Genomic DNA, 23,920 nt, shown 5'->3' with positions numbered 1-23,920 from the left:
AAAAAATCATTATTTTTTATAGCTCTAATGAGAATCTTATACCACCAGAACTTATGTAAAATGATACACCTGCAATAGAGTTGCTCCAGTGAATGCTCACATTTTGCATCCCACAAATCCCTCCCAGCCCCAAATAACACAAAACCCTGGATAAAAACCACGCATATTTTTGCTCAGGTATGGTTAGGTTTAAGTGTACAACTCTGCAATGAAGTTTGGCATTCTTTAAGCAGAGGGCAGTATTACATCAGGAAATGGTTATTAAAGTTACCTGCTCCACAGCATGGGAGATTACAGCACTGCCATTGAACAGACATATTCCAGGTAACTGATTTTATGGACATATAAAGTTTCTGAAACTACAGCTATATTCAATTACAGCAGAAAATTATAGACAGGAGAGCACTGCAGCCTCCTCCTGCACTTTGCTAAGAATAAAAAAACCCTCTTGTCAATGCATTGTTTTACTTTGACCAAGTCCCTTTAATCTCAGAGGGTTTACCCTTCTCTCCTCAAATTAGCAGCTCATGAAATATAAATGTACCAGCAACTCTGTCCATTCATCCTTTAAATCCACACGTTCTGCCATCCCTCCTGGACCTGGCACTGCAATCCTCTTTCAGGAGTAACTCCTCTGAGCATCCTTTGGTGCTCTGCTCCTTTTGGCTCCTGCAATCATTCCCAACCCTGCTGATGCTGCTGCCCCTCGTAATGGCAAAGTGGGAGCTGAAAACCCAGCCAGGAGATAAAATTCTCTTCAGCCTTAGAACTTTCCCTCCTGCTTTGACATTTGTGTAACATTCAGAGGCCTCTTGCTCACACAGAGATGTTCCTCATCTCCAGCCAAGCACTTCAGATGGGAAGAATTATCTATTCCTCGCTGACATCTTCCACTAAATGGAACATTTAATTAATTTGGTCCTAGGCCAGTCTGATCTCTTCTGCTCGCACGGAGACGAGCACGACTTGCAACTCTCTGGCACCGTTTCTTCTCCTCCTCCTCCCCCTCAAAAGGAACTTTAGTTGTTTACAGAATAGATACAAGAAAAGCCAAGCTGGTACAGTGACACATCATTAGTTAAAAATACACCACAGCATAAAGAGCTTTAGTGCCGAGAGCGCGTCGGAATGTGGAATTACACGAAAATGGCTTAGGAAGGAAAATGAAAGTCATCTGGAAAGTGGTGATTTTTCCTGCTACAGGCTGGAACAGAACAAAAAAGACTGCAAGCACTTTGTGTTATTGCAGAAAGCCAACTTTAGTGCAATTAACCAAGTTGAAAAAAACAGTATAAAGGGTTGTAAAAATACTTGGAATGTATTACCATCTCTAAAATGCAGATGGTAAACAGAGGGCGTGAGGAGAGGAGGGGGAAGGTCTCACAAGCCAGCCCAAAGTGCAGGACCCTGGCCAGAGACAGCACAACCAGCAGAGACAATTTGTGATTTGCAGCAAGTTGCAGGAAGCTCTGAAGACAGAGAGGTGGAAATGCAGCAGAGATGAGAGGAGCTCCTGGGCAGATTGCTGAGCAAAGCCCAAAGCCAGCCAGCCCCACAATGAGCTGGGACTGCACAGAGCACAGCACAGGGAGCCAGGCTGAGCTCAGCTCCACAGCCCAGCTCAAAACCACAGCAAAGCCCAGAGCTGGGAGCTCTCTGTGAGAGACAAAGCTCAGCTCCTGCCTGAGGTTGGTGGTGATGCTGCCTCATGGCCCCAGGCTGCTGGGAGCTCAGAGAGAGCCCAGGTTCACAACCCAGAACACAAATATGGGCAGAGACCCTCTGAAATAAACCACTGACACCTTGGTTTGAAATGGAGTTCAGACAAAAATACTGAATTGAAAATCAGCAGGTGAAATGCAATCAGGTACCAGCATCTGTACAACACCTGCAGAAAGGTCTGGGTTGGAAGGGACCCTAAACCCCATCCAGTGCCAGCCCTGCCACGGCAGGGACACCTCCCACTGTCCCAGGCTGCTCCAGCCTGGCCTTGGGCACTGCCAGGGATCCAGGGGCAGCCACATTTCCTCTGTGCCGGGGCCTCACCATCCTCACAGAGAAGGATTTCCCCCAAACTGACCAATCTTCCACCCACTGACATCAGAGTGAGGCAGCCCCAAGCACACTCAAGGCATTGGGAATGCTGGAAAGCTGAGGATCAGACAGTTTAAGGTCTTGATGCATAAAAAGAAATTATGAACAGAATATTCCTGCAGCTGTACCAAAAGGAATTACCAATATCAGATTGTCAATAGTGGGGGCTCAAGTTCCAGGGTGTAACAAAGCACAGCCCACTGCAGCTTCAGGGCTGCCCAAGAAGTCACCAAGAATAAGTGAAAGAGATGCTCTAGTGACATTTTAAAGGGGGGAAAAAACAGAGTTAGCTCTAATCATCATCCTCTGATGAGGTGTTTTAATTCTAGGATAACAGACTGTGGCAAAACCTAAATAAAAACAAAGAATCAGGACACATCTGTTCAGCAGGAAACATTTTTTTTCCCCCCCGTCTGCTTCCCATGGAAGAAAAAAGACTTCAAGGACTGTGCTGAGGATAAGATCTCCTGTATCAAAGCAGGTGATACAGTAGAGTTGTGATAATTCTTGTGGAATGAGAGGAACGAAGATTAAGAGGAAAATGAGGAAATAAGAGATCTTTGAACTGCTTTGAAGCAGGGCACCAAAAAGCTGCTCCAAATTCCCATTAACTTCAGCAGTGCATGAAATGCAGTTTACTGCCTGCATGGCTCCATGTTCTGGAAGTTCCAACAGTGGGCAGTTAAACCCTGGAAACACACAGATTACAGGCAGGGACAGCAGCACAGCTCTGCACTCAGAGCTGGCAGTGAGTCAGCAGCACAAAGGAAAGCACAGATCTCATAGGAACAGGCACGCAGGGAAGAACTGATGGCCAGGAGCTTTTGGTGTGAGGAGGAATGAAAATAGTGGCTGTAAGCTGAAGTGATAACTCCTAAAGGATTTACAAGTGGTGAGGGAGCTGAAGTGGTGGGAGAAGAGCAGAAGGAATTACAGACTGGAGACAAAAAGTGAGTCAGGTTCCAGCTCCTTCTTTGTGCCACATGGTGTATTGAGGACAGCTGCCACTCAGTAAATCCTAAAATAACTTTTTACTAGAAAACTTTAGCAGGGCAGTTGCACTACATCACCTCTACAGATCCCTTCTAAACTCAACAAAAACCACCAGAATTTGCAACATGGTACAGGCAGATCAATCATTTAAAAAGAGTATTAAGAGAAATCAAACAAAATATGTATTTGCAAGTAAGGAGCTTCATTGTTCTTAAAATGGTATCAACAGGAACAATGATCAGTTTGAATGAATTAAACAAACCAAAACCATCTTGTTCTCCTTTTCAATAAGGACAACTGTGAACCTGAGAAACTAAGATCCAAATTCAAAGAAAAAAAGTTCAAAACTGACCCTAAGGAATATTTCTCTTCCCTTCAGTTGGCAGATGGATCCTTTGAAGCAAGGAATCCATTTGCCAAATACTTCTAGGGGATCAAGGGATGCAAATTTGCACCAACATAAAGACAGAGAAACATTTCTTGAGTGACGCACACTCCAACACCTTTATGCAGAATCACATCTACAACATTTTTATTGTAACTAAAAGGGTGACAAAATCAGTTCTAGCAAAGATTAGACTGAATATTTTAATCCACAAAGATTAATCTGAATTATACATTTCCTGAAGAACCTTTGTTTCCGCTTGAGTTGTTTATTTTGAGGTATCAAACCTTTTAAAAAGGAGGAGTAAAATCAAAGTGTGCCACAGTGAGCCATGAGGGGCTGGCAGCATCAGGTGTTTCACCCAGACTTTGCTTTGGTTTGGGGTTTCCTAATTTTTAGCCCCATTTCTCAGTCTCACAGAATCCCAGACTGGTTTGGGTTGGGAGGGACCTTGAAGCTCATCCAGTTCCACCCCTGGCACCTTCCACTATCCCAGATTGCTCCAAGCCCAGTCCAGCCTGGTCTGGAACCTGAGCAAAGACTTTAAAGCCACTGGTGGAGTACCAAACCTGGCAGCAATAATTCCATGTGCCACAATTCCAGCACTAAACCAAACCTCTGTGTTTGCCAATTTAGCTTTTTATTTTTTTGCCTTATGAGGCTGTGGGTTAAAAGGGGCACGAGAGATGCACATCCAGTACACCTCATTTCCATCTGAAAAGTAAATGTTTAATATTCCAGGAGTCAGAAATTAATTTCCTAAATGTTAATTGATGCTATTTCAAATCGCTGAGGGCGCATTGAAGGCATTTCAAATGATTAACACAAGATTTGATGGCAAAGGAGCCATTTCAGTAATGGGCAGAGCCACAGTCATCCCTCCTGTCCCACCTGCAGCAAGAAACACTCACTGAAAACCCAGTGAAATGGGGGAATTTCATCTGACTAAAATCCAACCACCTCCAGCCTGATTCTGCGTCCTTCACTTGGGGACAGAGCTGCTTTTAGGGCTGTTTTGGGGTTTTTTTTTGGATTTGCACTGTGGACACCACTCATGGCACAAGTGGAGGCTGTTCAAGCCACTCAGCCCTTCACAAGCACGTCCTTAAATAACCAAAATGATTAAATAATCCAAATAATTGAAAGAAAAAACGACCATAACCGCCCCAGCTGATTTGCAGCCCCACAGCCCAAGCAGCATTCCCAGAGGGTGCTCCTCTCCCAGGCTGCAGGACAAACTCCACCTCTGGCCTGGGATAATCTATGGAGAAGTGTCAGAGGCTGAGGAGTGAGCAGCAATCCAGCCTGCGAGGTGTGCTGGGGAAAACACATCACTCTGGGAGGAAATGGGGCTCTCCTGCTGCAGCACTGCCTCTCCAGCATTTTTCAGGAGCTCTACACTCACTTAAGCACCCCTGGAGGCACAGCCACCCCCAGCTCGGGGATGACTGATGCTCCATCTCCAGCAGCAAATCCCACTGTGATTTTAATTGAATTCCAGCAGCCATTTTATTTTTTTTCCCCACACAGCCTCTCCACTCTCTATTCCCTCCTTGCTCCCAGTGATTCAGCAGTTTATTCCTCACTACACTAATCCCTCCATACGACAGTTTCTCATCCCTTTCATGCAGTGCTCGTGACAGCAGCTGCCCATATCACTGGTGTTTGGGGGTCTTTTTTTTTCCTATTAAATAGGAATTTATCTCAGACACACTTTGGCTTTCAGGCTCCACCACTTTTCCAGCCATGAGGAGCATCATGAGTCCTCACACTGTGCTCATCCAGTCTCTCAGCTGAGCTGATGACAGCGTTGCAGGAATTAAAAAAGGAGACAGAAAAATGGAAATCTGGAGCCCAGAGGATCACAAACAAGCAGTGACACCTGGGACCTAAACCAGCTGTGAAACATTCTTCAGAATACCTGAAAATACATGTTTGCTGTTTACAGGGGACTCCACAGACCTGCCAGCTGCCTGTTTGAGTTACTCACCTAAAAGGTGCAGAAATTCAGCTAATAGGAGGAAAAAAAAATAGGGAAAACAAACTGGCAGGACCCAGCTGTGCCGGAACTCCCAGCAACTCCTATCATTCAATAACACCTTGGAATCCAGGCTGACCCATCTTGACCCAGCTATTTAGGCAGAGGCTCAAAACTCAGTCCAGTGACTCTTTGTTGTAGTAATGAGCAGTTTAAAACCACCATAATTGCTTCTGACCATAATCATCCAACAGCCATGAGCTGTTTATCTGAGAAAAATTAATCCTCAAAGGGTGACCCTCATGTCCACAACGTGTTCTCAGCCATGGAGTGATTGATAAGTTATTCCAAGCCAGTCCACAGAACCACTGGTAGTGGCATTTTATCATCAAAGCTCCTTTGCCCTTAATCAAAGGCTAATTCAACATGAAATCCTTAAATATGGGCTGCACCACAAGATAAAGTTAGCAACCTTGAAAAGGCTGGGAAATGGCAATTTGCACACACAAACACAAGATTGAGAGCTCCCATCATAACCTGCCTCATCAATCACCAGCTGCAGTGGCTTTAGCAGGACTATTTCCAGAGTATATTAAACTTCACCACGTCTTAACCTTCTTGTAAGGCCACAATAATCTCTTCTATAATATCAAACAAGTGCAGAAGGGCAGACTTGCTTGGTGCCAAAGTATGCCTTGTGTAGATTTCAGATTTAACAGCCTTGTTGCCTTCCCAGACATTCCTTGGTGTCATTGCAGCCCCATATTCCCACTCAGGGAGCACAGACAACACGTCTCACACATATTCTGAAAGGAGATACTCTGAAACGCTGGAATGAGGCACATCCCTTGAGCTATCACCTGGTAATTACCTGTGCTTCCAAAATCTCTGTGCAAGGGAAAGATCTGGCCAGGCACCTGTGACTGAACTCAACTTTATCCTAAGTTTTGTCCAAGTATTTATCATGATCTTAGGGTGAAAAGTCAAGACATGAGGACTGCATCTTCAATATTACTCAAGTTCAAAAAACAAAACAAAGACTCCAAATCTCGAGCAAAATGCAGACTCTGCAATAACAAATTACAATCAGGGTTGTATCAAAAAGCTGCCGTCTCACTCTGCTGCAAAGTCAGGATGCTCTCTCCCAGCCCATCCTCTAAAAACACAACTTAAACCACCCTAAAGTTCTGATGATTCAGTGTCATCAAATTACTTCAGAACAACTGTTTTAATTTTGGGGGGTTTTTGGGCGGCACGAGGAACCCAAGTGATAAGGGGAGAAGGAGGCAGCCAAGGAAAGGGATGGCAGAGAGGCACAGAAGGTGAAAAGCAGGAGAAGGGAATCAGGCTGGAAGCAGGAGATAATAAAGAGGAAAAGAAAGGACACAGCAGATTTTCAGAGGATTAGGAAGAGTAGGAGGACGTGGTGGCAGACACATCTGACAGTGAGGAGCCAGGGAAGGAGGACAATTCAGGATCCTGGGAAGCAGAAGGATGCCTGGAGATCACAAACAACCCTGGTCTTTGAAGGAGGGATCTAAAAATTGCACGTTGGAGGCAGTTCAGTGTCCATCCAAGTAATCCTCTTCCACACTGACCCCCAGCACCTCCAGCTGAGCCAAGAGCTGCCAGACACAGTCACACAGCAGGCAAAGGGGGAGCTGCCAGTGCACAAAACCAGTCCCAACCTTGTCAAACCATGCCCTAGAACCAGACTCTGCCCACCACAATCTCCTTTTTCAGAGCATTCAGTTTTAGGACATTTCTCCAGCACAACTGTGCATTGTCTGCTGGTAATAATTCTAATTAAATTTACACTCTGAGCCTGGTTGTGGGATACAAAGCACACACGCTACAAACTCTAAGAGGACTGCTGGCCTGTCACTGTTTTAATTAGCTTGACAGGTAATCAAGTAGAATTTTGTAATTATAGCACTGCAAAGCACAAATGTTTCCTTTCAAATCCCTACTCCCGGAGTCACTTTGGTCAAGCACAGGCAGTTTTGAGCCACAAGACCAGAAGCAAAACTCAAACTTGGCATCCTCAGGGCCTGGCTTTGACTCAGCAAGGCTCATGTGCTGCTGAGGAACGTGGGAGACAAACTCCTGCCCTCCCCCAGAGATGAAATATGTATAAAAGCTGAATCTGCAGTCCCCAAATGTGCCATTTTGTCAAGTACAGCAGAGTGTGTGACCACTTTTCCCTAAAAACCACGTTGTGCTTGTTCCTTGAGAGCACAGGCCTGGATCCCAAGGCTCGCTGCCACTGGGGCAGGGGCAGACTTTGGGCACACAAAATTCACTTCTGAGGCTATCTCAGCAGCTTGGGTGACACTGCTGTTCCCACTCCCCACACAAGATCCAAATTCTGCCTTGTGGGGCCCTTCCCAGACCTAAACACCCCACAGGGCACTGCTGACCTTCTAAAGGCACATTCACCAAGGGCTTCCCCACATCAGCTTTTATTTCAAATCCCCTTTTCACTCCCAGTGCCACTGATGCCTTCTGGGCTACCTAAGAACAGAGGCCAGACAGAATTAAGGGAATAAAAAGCTCTTATTTATTGAAGGGCCCAATTTTAGGCAGATAAAGCCCCCCAGGGGCTACACCCAAAAATGGATGATGGGTCAGGGTTTGCACACTTGTATAAGTTCGGTCCATTTGCATATTGGGGTGAATCTGCCAATTCCAGCTTCAGGTAATGAAGTCATTGACCCCACGTTTGCTCCCCCAACTCACTTTTGTTCCCATCTCTGGGCCCTGAGGCAGTGAGGTGTCCTTGATTGCCCGGCCTGGAGAGGAATTGTTGTGTCTGCCCCAAATGGGGAAGCAGCAGCTCACACTGAGTGTGGAGTTTGGAGTTACACACTAAAGAGCTGCAGGGTTACAGATAGATGGAAAACAGAAAAGCTGAAATCCTGAGGCATCCCCAGAATGGAGGCATTGAACCCAAATTCCAGTCACATCCTCACTAATGAGGAGTGTTTACCCAAGAGTTAAAGGCTCTGTAAACAGAAAGCAATTTCCATCCTCCTGGCTGGGCTGGTGTCAGCATTTGTAAAGCATTACCAGCGTGCCCAGAACTGTCTGCTCCAGTCCTCCACACTTCCTATCAAGCTGGCATTTAAGGATTTGGAATGCAGAACACAAGGCTGCAGCCTAAAAATAATATCCTGAGATTTGATCCTGCACTTCTTATTCAGGCTCAATTAATCAAGGTTGCCTAACTCCTCAGAAGTACTTTTCATCAGCAGATTGAAAACACTTCCCACATGGAATGGGGATCAGCCTCTCCTTTTTACTGTGGGGAACCTGAAAATGACATTTCACCTGAGAAGGAGCTCTGAGGCTAATTCAGGAGTACTGTCCAAAGGGATGAGGAGTCCATTATTCAAAGTTATCTTTTATATTAAGAAATAAGCTTTTCCTTTCAGACCACTAGAAAGACTAGAAAGTGATCCATCACAGGATTTATCATGCTGTCTTTGAAAACCTCACACCAAGAGAGCCCATTCCAAAAGAGCCAGGCTGAATGAAAATATTTACTTGATCTCCATCTTCAGTTTTCATTGTGAACACCCCCCAGGACAAAGGAGAAACTCCCAAGAATTAAGAAATTAAATATTTTTGTCAGAAACCATCTGCAGTCTCCCTGAACAGATACAGTAATAACATCTAAAACTAAGACAACATTCATTTTTCAAATAATTGTAAGCTCTGAAAACATCTTGTTCTCCTTCAGAAACAACATCATTCAGACTTAAAAGCATGTTGGAAAAAAACCCCCTCCAGATAATTTCAGGGTCTGTAGAACAAAACGCACCTCTCCACTAACAAGATTGATTCCCTTTGACATTCAAACTGAGAGGCCATTAAGAAAATTTGAGTTCCAGAAACACCACAGGTTTTTTTGACTAATTCAATTGCAGAGTCAATCATTCAATGATTAATTAAACACCAATTTTGAAAATCTCTTGACAAGAACAATAAGAGCCTAACCAGAAAAAAAAAACCTCTGAAACATTATTGATAACAAGATATCAATATCCCTTTGAAAAAGAGTCACTCTACAGCTTTCATACATCCTGTTAAATATATATAATTTACAATTTCCCATTTACAATAATAGCTGAAGGCAAATCGTTCCACATGTTCCATAAACCTTCCAATGTAGAATTACCTAAATGCAACACATACACTTAAATGCAGATTTATATATTCTTTTAAAAAGGGAAATCAAAACCCCCTGTCAGGGCACAGAGAAACTCCAGGACAAATTCTTTAAAACACAAACAACACAAAGGACATTCTGACATTTAATGCAATGATGTTAAGAATAAAGAGAAATTAACACCAACACATCAGAATCAGGATTAAACAATTCTTACCTTCCCCAGTGCATGATACGCAGCCTTCAGTCAAATTTCCAATACCTGAAAGAAGACATTCAAATGGAACATTGGTTATGCTGATATTTTAAGACACTAAATTAATTCTTGTTGCTGTCAATTTGTTTTGCAGACAGAGAGGCTGTCTTGGATGACTTTTATTTGCTGTTTTCAAAGTGCCACGAGACAACAGCAGGAACCTGCTCAGATCCTTTTGCACTGCTTGGATTCAGCTCCCCCCAGTCCATGAGGTCTCTTCTCCAAAACCCCCAACCCCTGCCCTGGGGTTCAACCTTCCCACCTGGGATGACTCAAACCTTAAATTTTCCCACCTCTGACTTCACTAAAGGCTGAAACTCTTCCACTGATAACTCGGACAACAAACCACCCTAAACCCCACAGAAAGAAGCTGAAGCAGAGCCATTTCCCATTAGATCATCCAAACCACATGCTAATAAAATTTGAAAAAAAAAAAAAAAAGGAAAAAACAGGAAACGTATTCAACACATGATTTAAACCTAAAGCTTCACATGTTTGGTAGCTAGGTACGGGTCACACAGAGAACATATGGCAAATGGAGATGATGTTTATGAAACTAGAATTCAGTGGGCACCAGAAATGCAGCCAAAATCATATATTATAAGGAAATATGAGCTTTTTTTTGCACTATCAACACATCCCAGATAGGAGAGGCAGAAAAAGAAGTCTGACATTTTGCCTGAAGATAAGCACCCATTTCCTGGGTTGTAGCTTAAATTCCAATTTGGTATGAGGAAGTCACAGGCAGAGAGAGCCCTGCTCCTGTAATGGGGTTGCTACTGAAATCCCTGAGAATTAGATACTGAGAAGAAATTCCTCCCTGTGAGGGTGGGGAGGGGCTGGGATGGAATTCCCAGAGCAGCTGTGGCTGCCCCTGGATCCCTGGAGGTGTCCCAGGCCAGGTTGGACATTGGGGCTTGAAGCCCATGGTGTCCCTGCCATGGCAGGTGTGGGACTGGATTGGCTTTAAAATCCCTTCCAGCCCAAACCTTTCTGGGATTTTATGGATCTAAAAGCTGCCACACCCCATTCTGTACTGGGGAATTGCATCCCTGGCAGCCTAAAGGGATATTTTGCCTTCATTCACCATGGATGCACCACTCCCACCCACCAGCAGCTTTCAGCAAGGACCTGGCCTGACATCTCCCAGCCTGAGAGCTCCACTCATGGACCAGCAGCTGGCACAGCTCGATTTTCCACCTGGATTGTCAGAATTCAGGACATCCCTCTGGCTGTCCTGGACTGCCAGGACTCTGCCCAAGGGGCTCAGAGACCCTGGTACAGAGCCCAAGATGCCTGTGACTTTGATTATGACCTATGGAAAAAGTTGCCAGCCTTATATGAGGCACTGCAAGCCACAAAAGTATAAGTACAATAATAATCAGTTTGTCATGGGGTGAAAAAATAGATTTTTGGGGTTTTTAGAATGGGGGTTCAGGGGGCAAGATGGAGGCCAAGAAGAAGAAGGAGAAAGGCTGGACACACCCAGATTCCTCCATCTTCTGCTGTGATGTTGGCACTTTTATATTGGCTTAGAGTAGAAGCTCACTGTCTAACACAGGTGATAGGTATTGGGAAGTAATTGTAAATATTGTACATGTAGTTTTTAGTATAAAAAGATAACACTGCCATGGGGGAGGCAGAGTGCCTCTGTCTGTCCTGCTGAGCAGACCTGGGCTGGACAGGAGAAAGAATTTTATAGATAAGATACAATAAACAACCTTGAGACTGAGAACTGAAGAGCTCTGACTCCTTCTCTGACTGCCAGGCTGGGAAAAGAGACTTTCTAATGTACCTCAAAGTCCCTGTGAGCAGCAGAGACCCAAGACTGGATTTCCTGGAGGGAAGAGCTCCCTCCCAGCTCAGGAGAGCTGGAGGGGAACAGGTGGGATGCAGCTGCAGCCCTGGGCCTGGGAAAGCTTTTCCATGAGGAACAGGCTGGAGGCAGGCAGAGCCAGATGGAGCCCACCGAAGTGAGCACAGCGCCACGGAGAGCAGGGAAATATTTGACATTCAGAGCTTTGCTAATTAGACACGGAGAAGAAACGAAAGGTTTTGTACCAATCAAAATATTACTCTGTTTACTCTAACTGTTCAACTTATCACTTCACTCAGGCAAAGTTTGGGAGAACAACTTGCACAAGTTAAGCAACGCTCCACCACCAACGTCGCTGTGTATTTTTAGACGCTACAAAGCCCTGGCTGCCGAAAACAAAGCAAAAAAAAACACCCTGCAGTTTTGGCTTAGCCAAGCCTGGTCTGCTCAGTACAGCGAGATTTGGAGCCCACCAGGCTCCCAGACACCCCTGATCCCCGTGGGCACAAGAGGTGTCTCACAGAACACCTGCACACCAGCCCCCAGAGCTTCACCTCACCACGCTTTGGGCTTTTGTTTCTCCATCCTGTCATGCCTGTGTGCAGAACCGAGCTTGGACGGCTTTTTTTGGAGCTGACGTGGGAGACTCTGGATGAAATCTTGGTTTTTCTCTTCCCCCACACCCCAGCCAGTGCAGTTACTACAAAGCTCATGGCTGCTTTCTCCTGCTGGAGCTGCTCAACTTGGGTGGAGCACAAAGCTCATCTCCCACCTGCCCATCCAGCACTTTGGATACTTCATCACTTTGGGCTAGAAGGGGCAGGTGACTGGTTGAAAAACCCCTGCATTCTGATTCTGTCTGCTTAGCAGCTCAAGCCAGCAGCACACAACCACTCAAACCCTTCAGAAACTGCAGGTTCCAACAACAGGAACACTGCTATGGACAATTTCTTGAAACACCCTGCCTTGGCAGAGAGATGTTGACTCAAACCAGGGAGGAGGCACATTCAGAATGTTCTGTTTTCAGCACAGGATTTCATCCTGCAGGAATTGCAGACACTCCTGATAAAACCTGCAGATTTGGTGCTCAGGTGGTGACCTGGCAGTGCTGGGTTGATGTTTGGGCTCCTCCCAGAGGGCTTTTCCCACCTTTAAAATTCTGTGTTGGAGATGGTGATTAAATTAATTGTACATTATCCTCACCTGCAGCACTGAACCTGAACTTCCAGGTTGGAAAACCTACAGCTTTTCAATTATATTCCCCTCAAACAGCAGCAGTGCCCAAGCAATTTTGCTAAATAATAAAGAAACCTCCCCTAGCCTGGAGGGTTTGGCCAGGAATTCAAACCCACACCTTCATCCCAGGTGAAAAACAACTTGGAACAGAAACTGGGGGGCACAGACTGTGCTCTGTCCCTCAGGTGACACTATGGAAGACAGCACACTAAAATCTGAATTTAGCAGGTTCAGTATTTTCCGCATCCCTTGTCAACAGAAGGCTTTGGAAAAAAAAAACCTTCAGAACACGGAGAGGAAGTTGTCTCCAAAGGAAAAGGCAACAACACTCTTTTAGTGCAGCTCCCCAGTCACCACTGCAGCCGATCTTGAAGCTGTAACTTCCAAAAAAACTAAGAAAAAACTCAGTTTTGTGCAAGCCTCATTTCATGTAAAGGAACAGCACATCCTTCAAGAGGGGAAAAAAAAAACGACTTAAGGAGAGAAAATAAAAATAGAGAGGATTCATTTCACAGTAATACTGTGTATTTGCACAGAAAAATTCCACTTGTTTTTTGTGGAGGCAGTTCTTTGGGAGCTGGCAAGAGGGAGCACTGATGAGAGCCTGGAGAAGTGCTGATCTCTCAGCTGCTGCCAGCAGAGATCCATACATTACACTGGGTTTCTGTTGACACAAACTCATGCAGAGGGGGCTGAAAGCAGCACTCTCAGGGAAACCTGAGGGGCATTTCCCACCTGGAAGATTTTTGGCATCATTTGCAGATCCTGCCATGCCTAATGCATCTTTCCTCAGAGCGCCTGGAGCCCAGGCTGCAGGGAAGGAAGGGGTGATGGGGTTCCCTGGGGGAGGAAACCAAGCCTGGCCCAGGACTGGGACATGACTGAGCACCGGGCTGGGACTCCTCCCGGAATTCTCCCTTGCTCACTGCAAGCACACAACAACTCATCTTATTTTATCTTTTTCCTGTCTCTGCTGTGGTTTAGGTTTATGGAATCAGCCTCCTCTGGCACTGTTTTGCATCACCTGCCAAACCATAGACTTTTCCTATCTTCAAAATTCTATTTTAGGCCAAGATTAACTAAAACAATGAGATTTTACATCTCTGCTTCACTCCAGTCTGTAACTAGACACTCCAGGAGCCCTCAGACTGCAGATTTGTCTTTATCTCAAGCCCCCTGTCCACTGTAAAGATCTTTTCCTGCTCCTGTTCCTGTTGTCTAACATGAACTTCCAAACCTCCATTAAAATATTCCTCAGTTAGGCTAAAGGAACACGAGAACCACAATCCTGAGGAAAAAGGGCTCATTAATAAATGCTAATAAATAATCCAGCACACCTGAAGCTGCTCTTGCTTCTCTTCATTTCCAGCAGCCCCCAGGAGGAAAGCTGCTCTGTTCCATCCCTATTCCTGCTCCAAGAGGACTTTCCTTGGATAAAATCCATGCCCAGCCAGCTCTGCCCTAATCCTGCCTGTGCTGCTTCTCCAAACAAAGCCAGAGGATGTGAACTCTGAATTTTCACCACCTGGATCAGCATCACCCCCCAGCCCTTCTTCCTGCTCACCCATTTCAGCACTGGATTGATTGTGGGAGCCCAAAGGAGCAGACAGAGTTTTCTGGAGCTGAAATATAAATCCCATGTGCAGAGGCATTTCCTGTGCATTTAAACACTGTTTAGTGAGTCAGCCGAAATCATTCTGCAAGTGTCATCCATCTCCTGAAGGAAAAGCTCCAGCAGCCTCATCCCAGCACAGCTCTCCCAGGGACTGAGGGCTTTCACTCCCAAGCAAAATGCTGTCAGAATACAGAGCTCATGTGATTTATTCTAACTAAAAAAAAGTGCAAAAAAAAAAAATATTTCAAACTCCTATTTGGTCTCATCAAGTGGGGATGAGCGTTGCAAATTTATATTGGGTTTTCAGGCTTTACAATTCCATTTGTTGGCTGTCATTTGCTTCACAAATGAACAGAACACTCAGATTTCTCTGATAAACACAGGCATTACAATTGTTTGGAGAGATTATTATCAATATGCAGCCATGCAGGTCAAAGGGATTCACCAGCTGATTCCTAAACTGAACTTGTAAGGCGCACAACCCTTAAAATTCTCTCTACTACTTAAAATGGGTTTTCCTGCTCCATCAAAAAAACTTTTACTGACTGTAAAAAACACTTTCAGTGACTGCACAGGGCAGAAGCTCCTGTTTGAAGGATGCTCTCCCAAAGCTGTTTTCCCACAGGGATTCATGTGGAGAGCCCACGGATCAGGAAAAAGCCCAGGAGAACTCCAGGAGCTGCACTCAGGAGGGATGATGTGTTCATCACCTTCCTACTTGAAATGCAAAGCAATGACACAAATGAAATTGGTTTTCCTTGTCTGAGTGATGCCTCTGTCTCTGCAAAGTGCTGATTAAGAGATCCTCCTCTCATTTGCATGGAGCCCATCAACTCCCCAGAGGTTATTGCAGCTGAACCTGCCAGGCTTTGGTGACACAAAGGGACAATCCTGACACAGGCACAAGTTTGGGCTTGTGGCTTTTCCCTACCCACATGAAACATCTTCATTTCACTGGCTCCAAGCAGCAGAAGGGGATGGGGTGTACCAGCTCCTCTGAAGGAAACAGCCACATTTCAGTCACCATACCATAAACTACAGGTTTATAATTTTACTTTTAATGAGGTGTCAGCAGAGCAGCTCTAAAACTGCACAAGACCCAGCTTCACTCCCTGTTCTCAGGAGCCAAGGCTGTGTGAGCTCCCCAAGCTCATGCTCTGAGACAATCCCACCACAACTCAACAAAAACTGATGGGATCTTGTAAAACTTCTGGATTTCTGCACTTTCTATGGGGCCAAAGCCTGACTTCAGAGCAGGAGAGCCCAATGTCACATCCTGGCATGAGAGTTCAGCCCAACTCAACCTTCATTCCTCATTCCCATCACTCCATTGTATTAAGTGTTTTCTTTGCCAGAAGCAAAATTTGGGAGTGCTCAGAAACCTCTCTAATCACCTGCAACCAATTACAAAGCACCAAGCAGCAAAGGTCACTGATAAAAAACCAAATCAGGCACTGAGTAATGAATGTATACACCACACATCATAATCTGCAGCCCTGAGAGTTCATTTCCCAGTTTGACCATTGTTTTTTTATCTGAGGTGACAACTCAGTGCTTATTTACCCAGCCAAGGTGTGCACTTACAGCCCCCTGATTGCTGCAAACAAAGGCCTTAAATATTTCCTGCTAATCCAGCATTTCCAGCTTGGAGCAGAACCATCTCCCAGCACTCAGCAGCGAGGTTTTTATGACCTTCTGTGGCGAGGAATCATCTTGTGCAGGGAGATGAAATGGATGCACGCCCACAGCCTCTCCTCGCTGGAGCTACAGCTCCATCACCGTTGAATTGTTTGTTTTGCTCCTTCTTAATTTGTTCCTTGTCCTTGCAAACCCCAAGACATTTCAGATCGCCCACATCCTCCCTCAGCACCACGTTCTCCAGAAAAACAAGGGCTCCTGCCTTCCAAGCTGCTGCCTTTGAAGAATTGCTGAGAAGTTGCACAAGTAGGTCAGGCAGTGCAGAGGCACAGGGGAAGGCTACAGAGAGGTTTGGGGTTTCATGTGGCCACATCAGTCACAAAAATGACATTTCAGGGTGCTCACCCCCGTTCTTTCATGTGGAAAAGCAACAGGGTGAGTAAGAGATGTAAGTTTATGTTGCACTGTTCCACCAGCGTGGATCAAAGCTGGATGAGAAGAGGTGTCACAGACATGTTTTATGAAAAATCCTTTCCTTAGGACTTTTCCTCCTGAGAAGCTGAGAGGCCTCAGGAACAAAATGTAACCAATGGTTATCTGCTGCTGTGGAATGCAACAGGTGCATCTGTGATTGGTCTCATGTGGTTGTTTCTAATTAATGGCCAATCACAGCCCAGCTGGCTCAAACTCTCAGAGTTCAGGAGCTTTTGTTATCATTCCATTCCTTTCTTTCTGTTCAAGCCTTCTGATGGAATCCTTTCTTCTATTCTTTTAGTATAGTTTTAATATAATATATATCACAAAATAATAAATCAGCCTTCTGAAACATGGAGTCAGATCCTCGTCTCTTCCCTCATCCTGGGACCCCTGCGAGCACTGTCACACAGAGATGTGACAATGAAAACACCAAAAAACGAAAATCAAAGCTTGAAATGCTGGGGAGAAAGTCCCAAAGACTTTCAGGTTCTCTGAGTAACCCGGGGGTGTTTGGGGTGGGGGGCACAGGGCCAGCTGAGTCTGCTCACCCCAACACAAGCAGCATTTTTCTTCTTAGGTTTTATTTTTTTTAACCCGTCATCTCAGGGAACAAAGGGGTGGAGCTGAAGTTTCACTGGTGTATTCCTATTTATTAATGCCCTGAAAACCAGCAGAGCCACATGAACTCTGCTCCTGCCTTTGGGGTCTCACCAAGAGCCCTGGATACAGCCAGGAGAGGAAATGTCCCAGGAAAGGCAGTGGAGAGCCAAGAAAAACTCTACTCCAACCTGAAAAAAACCTCTTATTTTTAAAAAAAATCTGAATTGCAACCAAACAGAGCTGTAGCATTACCAATTTTTAAGACAATTATTTAGCAAGTCCTGGATGCCACTAAGGAAACCAGGAAAAAAGGCAGTTTGGCATCAAGAGCCAGCTGGAAAAGGTGATAAAATCCAGGATTTTGAGAGCAGGAAAATCATACATGAACTACCAAAAATATCAATATTTTCCCCTTATTCAGCTGCTCTGAGCAGTGAGCACAAAGGAAAGCAAGTAAGTGTAATAAAATTGACATGGCATCAGCAAAAGCCTCCCAAAAAACCTTCCCCAAAGCAGGAGAATGTCAATAGTGACTGGGGTACAATAAACCTCCCTCCCCTGCAAAAAGCATCCAGGATTTCTTGGGCACAGCAATTCCATCACTAATCAGCAATCCATGCTAGGAAATTATGTCTCAGTCAAATATTTCTTCCGGAGGATTCATAAAACACCCCAAAATATTCAAAAAATAGGAATAAAATACAACCTTTTCTAAGGTAAGTTCCTTCTGAATTATGGTTTATAAATGAAATCATTGATACATCCAAAAATCTCCTTATTTAGGAGTGACAGACAGCAACTAAAGGTGAGTTCAAGCCCTACAAGGAGGAACAAACCCAGAAAAGAAGATTTTTTTCCTCTCTTCTTTCCACCAGCCCATCTAAAATAAACCATAAAGGTGGAAAATGGCACTGTCCCCCATGTGTGACAAGTGCAAGCAGCACATCAAGACAAAAAAAACCCCCAATTTTGTTTAGCACCATCTATTTAATGCATAAATCACATAATTTTACAAAAAAATAGACAAATCCTGAACAAGGAGTCTAAAATACTTTCAAAACACTCACTAAGGCCAAGAGATTTTAGTGAAGGCCACGTGTATTTATCACCCACAACCAGCATACTCTAAATACTATGTGTAAATATAAACAATATTACAAATATATAAATAATTAATATATAAATATATTAACTGTATTAAATATTATAAACTGTAAAATCAGAGGAGCTCCAATTGCTCCCTTCAGATTTTTTCCTAATTTAACTCACATTGTCCTCCTGAATTTCCACAGAAACACTGAAATACCACAAGGATTTTTTTGTCCTGCAGGAAGTTCCCTTTCTTCAATTCCCCCTCCTGAACCAACACTCTGTTTTCTCTATTTAGTCCCTCAGAGTCAGTAAGTTATGAGTGGGGAAAGGAAAAAAAAAAAATAAGGAAAATCCTGGGTTGGGATGTAATTTGTCCACAGCGAGAGGCGCAGCAAGGCATCACCCCAGTGATGCTGAGCCCTCCCCAGACCAGCTCCCAGCCCTGGCATCTGTCCAAACAGAGCAGGTCTCCAGCAGCCATTGATATGGGGAGCTTTTCTCCCCTCCTCACCCTCCAGGAGTTCAATTATTGCAGCAGCACCATGAATAAGTAGGATTATTTTCAGGGAAAATTACAGAAAAAAAAAAGGGAATATAATAAGCATAGGATTTGCCAAAATCCCTTTTTTTGTTTAATATATATATAAATTACTCTTTTCTCCCCTTCATTGTGTTCCACAGCTGCAGAGGGATCAGGTCAATAATTTCCCCTTGGGTTTGGCCATGGGGACAGAGATAATTTGGGTTCTGAAGGGGCCCAGGTGTGTTTTAAAGCTGCTGCACAGGGACCAGCCCAGGACATTCCGGGTTCTCCAGGCCCAGGAGCTGGATTTGATGATCCTCAGGGTCCCTTCCACCTCAGGATTTCCCCAATTCCAAGTTCTCAGATTATTTTAGTAACCAACACCATTTAAAGCCATTTTAGAAGCGCAGGATTTTTGGGTTTTTAGCTGCTCAGCTCTTTTCTGCTCCCAGTGCCTGGCACTCCTGCCTTGCTGCTTTGGTACCCAGTGCTGAAACTCCACAGTTCCAGCAGGAAGAACACAATGAGGGTGCCAAGGCTCCCAGCAGCTTCCTTTAGTGGGGTGATGCTCTCTGCAGCTTCCCTGAGATCACAGGGAAGGAGCAGGGAATCACACACAGACTTGTTTGAGGATCACAAAAAAAAACCCCTCAAGAGCAGCCAAAATCCTGCTCAGGAAGGTCAGAATGGGAACTTGGTAACTGAGATCCAAAAATGAGGATAAAAGACTCAGGCAAAGCCCATTGTGTGGGCAGCAGCTCCTCCAGGAGAAACCTGAGCGCAGGAACACAAAATGAGCTGGGCTGGGAGGGACCTTCAGATCAGCTCATTGCACCCCACTGCCATGGCTCAGGGGTCCCAGAGCCCCATCCTGATCCCACTGATATCCTGGCTGTAAAAATCCCCTTACAGAGCTGGCAAAACATCAGGGATCTCAAAATAAAGGAGACCAATTAAAAAAAAAAATTAAAATCCAAATTAAAACAACCAAAATTCAAAGCTACTTCTGTTTTAGAACAAAGTTGCAATTTTTTTCTTACAAAAAAAAAAAAATAGGAATTTTGCTGTTCAAGAGATCTATAGGAAGCATAACCTTCTCCAAGAATTCATTTAAGCAAATAAGTTGTTTCATAAAGCAATGAGAGCTCTGTGAGATGGTATAAATCTATTTTTTACATTCCACAGGTATAAATGCATTGTGTATCTTTATAAATATATAAATAAATATATAATATAATATCCCACATGAAACAAGCTGAGACCTTCAGCTCCATCAAGACAAACACTCAGACACTGAAAACTTTCAAAAGTTGAAGGGTTTTTTCCCCCTTTGTGCCTTTTATCTTTTAAATAACGTATTTAACTAAAGGCTGGGGTCAAGTGAAGCTTAGAGGTAAAGCAGAAAGTCATCCAACAGTTTTGTTACATCTAAATAAATTAGACTGGCTTTAGGTCTGAAGTCTCTATTACTGTAACCAAACTGGCTAAAAAGTGCTCAAGAAAAGAAAAAACAGAGCAGCTCAATATATTTCTACAAATATCTTTAGGAGAATGACGATTGATAAAAGTTTTGAGTTTTACAAGTGTTTTTGCTTCTCCTGAAAAGTTGGTTTTGGTTTTTCCTTTTCAAAACTAGAAATTTAGAGGATTTGGCAAGCAAATCCTTGTTTTTTTTCCCCTAGGTTTTTGGGATCTTTTAGCCAGTTCTACTAAAAAATACATTTAATTTAAAATTCCCATCAGTGTCAAATCTGTTTTATCTCTTTCAGTTCTACTTGAACCTCCTGCTCAGAGGTGCCTGGAACAGCAGGGCTCCTGCCAGGACCCAGCTGCAGCCAAGTGCAGCAGATCCCTGCCCCTCCTGAAAGGGTTAAACCCAACACCCCCATCTCCAAAGGCATCATCCTATCAATGTGCTGAATTATTTAGCGGGCAGCTGTTTGGCTTGAGGTTTTTCTCCAGGTCATAAAGTCCCCAGTAGCCAGGAAGCTCAGCCTGAGCCAGCACTGCCTGGGATGAGGCTGCCCAGGGATTCAGCCACACCAAATTCCATTTGTGACCATTTTGTGCCTGTTCCGATGAGCAAACCCCACATTTTCCCCCACAGACCATTTGCACATCTGTGGAAAAGCACTGGTAACTCCAGTTTGATCACTTCTGCACCAAGTTAAGGATGTCGCTCAATCCCCAAAGGCAGAGCAGCTCATGGTTTAGGTTGGGCCATCTCCAAGTAGGAGGGTGAGGGAATTCTTTTGGGGAAAAAGCTCCTGGCTCATCATCCCCAGAGCTCTGAGCAATGGATCAAGTCCCAGGGAAACGGCCCCAGTGTCTAAAAGAAGTTGCTGTTTAAGAAAGATAAACTGCTCCTTTTTCTTTTCAGTGTTCTTTTCCCAGACTTAATAAAATGTATATAAATAAAAAGTTATAAAAACATGAATATATGGAGTAGAATGGAAGGAATTAACCAGTAAATGCCACAGAAGGGAGATACAGGAACAACACACAAAGCAAAAGCTCCAGTGAAAAACACTAAAACTGCATAGCATAGGGTAAATCTTCTTTATGTACAGCTTCTACAGCCCAGCAATGGAAAACACCTCATTGTGTTTCTGTAGTTTGATCAGGAGTTCACTAAAATGACCTCCAAGGTTCTGACCAGCTTTAAAACTCAGCCATGGGCTGCTCATGGTTTGCAAATAAATCCTACAGCAGCTCCCACTTAGCCAGACCCAGCTCCAAGATGGTTCTCAATACAAAATAATCCTTTTTATTTCCAACCACAAGTAAATATTAGAGACACCTTTCTGGGGCCAACAGCACACAAAGATGTTCCACAGGAGCCTCATTTTCAAGAACCCAAAGTATTTTCTACATAATAACATCAGTTTCACCAAGGGAGGTAAAGCACAGGAGGTACCAGGGTAGGGAAAATAAAGTTCTGTGAAACAGAGCTCACCAGAGGCACGAATAAAAAAGGCACAAATAAAAACATAGAGCCTGACCCTCTGAACAATTACCCAGCCCTAACCCTCAGAAAGATGCTCCCTTCAAGCAAAACTCTCACTCCACCACCTTCCTCAACGCCCTAAAGCCGCCCAGCACCTCCTGAGAGCTCCCCCTGACTCACCAAGGTTGGGACAGATCCTGGGAACTCTTTCTGCTCCACCCCAGGGCTCAGCCCAGCAGAGTTTGGGGTTCTCCACCAGCACCTCCTATAAGGAGCTCCTGCAGCCCCTCCCCTGCCCAGGTGGGTGCCAGCCCCCCCAGCCCTGCCCAGCTGCACCATCCACACCCCACAGCACCTGGCTGGGAATGCTGGCACAGGGAAATGCTCCACCAGGAGGAAAACGAGTGGAAATGCGGCTTTGATTCCCACTGGTGGCTCAGGTGGGACAGGAGAGCTCCCAGAGCTGCTCCCTCAGCTCCAAGGAGATGATCCCATGGCATCACAGATCTGCACAAACCTGGCAGTGCCGTGCCTGGGGGCACACAGTGCAACAGTGAGCAGTGAAAATCTCTTGTTAGATCAGAGAGAAAATCCTCTTAAACTCAGGGATCTCAGCTGAAGGAAAGCCCCTCCTAACCCAGACCCCAGGAGACAGGGACTATCCCATTACAGCTCCTTGGTGCCACTCAGAATCCCAAATATCCTCCCAGATCTTCCCATTAGAGAGCCCCAAATTCCAATGAATTGACCTTGACCAAGCAAGAGTGTGGGGCATCCCCCTTCTCTGATGCCTTTTTCTGGGGCCACCTAAAAACAGAGGCCAGACAGAATTAAAGGAATAAAAAGCTGTTCTGTTTATTGAAGGGCCTTCAGGTACATTTTGGGCAAACAAAACCCCCCAGAAATGGATGATGGGTCAAGGTTTTCACATTTTTATAAGTTTGGTCCATTTGCATATTGGGGGTGAATCTGCCAATTCCACCTTCAGCTAATGAAGTCATTGACCCCAAGTTTGCTCCCCCAAGTCACTTTTGTTCCCATCTCTGGGCCCTGAGGCAGTGAGGTGTCCTTGATTGCCAGACCTGCAGAGGAATTGTTGTGTCTGCCCCAAATGGGAAAGCAGCAGCTCACACTGAGTGTGGAGTTTGCAGTTACACACTAAAGAACTGCAGGATTATGAATATATGAAAAATAGAAAAGCTGAAATCCTGAGGCATCATCTCCATCCCAGCCCTTCCCAGCGAGGACAGAACCCATCAGCTGGAAATCAGAGCTCCTCTGCAATGCTAGCCCAGAAAACACTGAATTTCTTTACCAGGACAAGTGGCTGTGGCTGTGCAGTGGAGCCTAAAAAGGTGATGGAGGGCTGAGGATGGCAGCAAAGGGAATAAAAACATCATCACTAGCACTGGACATGAAAGCCCCCATTGCCCTTGATGGCATTCATAAAGCACACCCCGAGCAGGAATTACTCTCACAGGGTCACATTTTGTGCTACACGGGGAGCATCCATCCATGCCAGCCATGGAGGCCACCGGCTCACTGGGATTTATCCTCCACACACCCAGCCCTGAGACAAATCCCCTTTTTAAAGAAGGGTATGGCTGGGAGGCCCAGGAAACGTTTTCAAATGCAAAAGGAAAGTTAAGCAAACCCAGCCCAAGCAGCCCCAACTTTGCCCAGACAACAATTCTGGCCAGACAAAATGTGTTTGTTAGACGCATCCAAAAGGAGGGAAAGTCAAAAGATTCGCTCTCAAAAGACTGCAATTATTTTAACTGCACATAAATGTACCCCTTTCTTGGCTATAAATAACCCTCTGCAATTACGTGCTAATTACTCAATCAAACCCCAGCGTAAATACAGCACCACAAAGATAATCAGATAGTTCTTTGTACAAAGTAAATTAATTGATAACGCGAGCTTTACAATTGCAAATTAGAGCGATTACACTTGGACTGTTCTGTTGGCCAAGAGTTAATCCCTGAGTTTCCCTCCATCAATGGGTAAAGGATGTGTTACAGGTGGCACTGGGGGACTGTGGCATTCACATTCCCTGAACATGATTTCTTCACCCAGGGTTTTTCTCCCGGGAAGCT

At 44.8% G+C, this 23,920-nt stretch overlaps 1 protein-coding gene across 4 annotated transcripts in view; it reads right to left on the bottom strand.

Annotated features, from left to right (window-relative positions):
• Positions 1–23,920, bottom strand: part of CNTN4 (contactin 4) — a 267,122-nt gene that overhangs the window by 219,048 nt on the left and 24,154 nt on the right. For all 4 annotated transcript variants that reach the window (XM_030956815.1, XM_030956814.1, XM_030956817.1 and 1 more), the window contains exon 2: positions 9,839–9,883. The gene's annotated coding sequence lies outside the window, so the exon portion shown is untranslated. The remainder of the gene's footprint in view (positions 1–9,838; positions 9,884–23,920) is intronic.

This window comes from Camarhynchus parvulus, chromosome 12 (genome assembly GCF_901933205.1).
Source record: "Camarhynchus parvulus chromosome 12, STF_HiC, whole genome shotgun sequence".
Taxonomy (NCBI): domain Eukaryota; kingdom Metazoa; phylum Chordata; class Aves; order Passeriformes; family Thraupidae; genus Camarhynchus; species Camarhynchus parvulus.
Note: the sequence above shows the minus strand (reverse complement) of the source record. Positions and strands in the feature narration are given on the sequence as shown.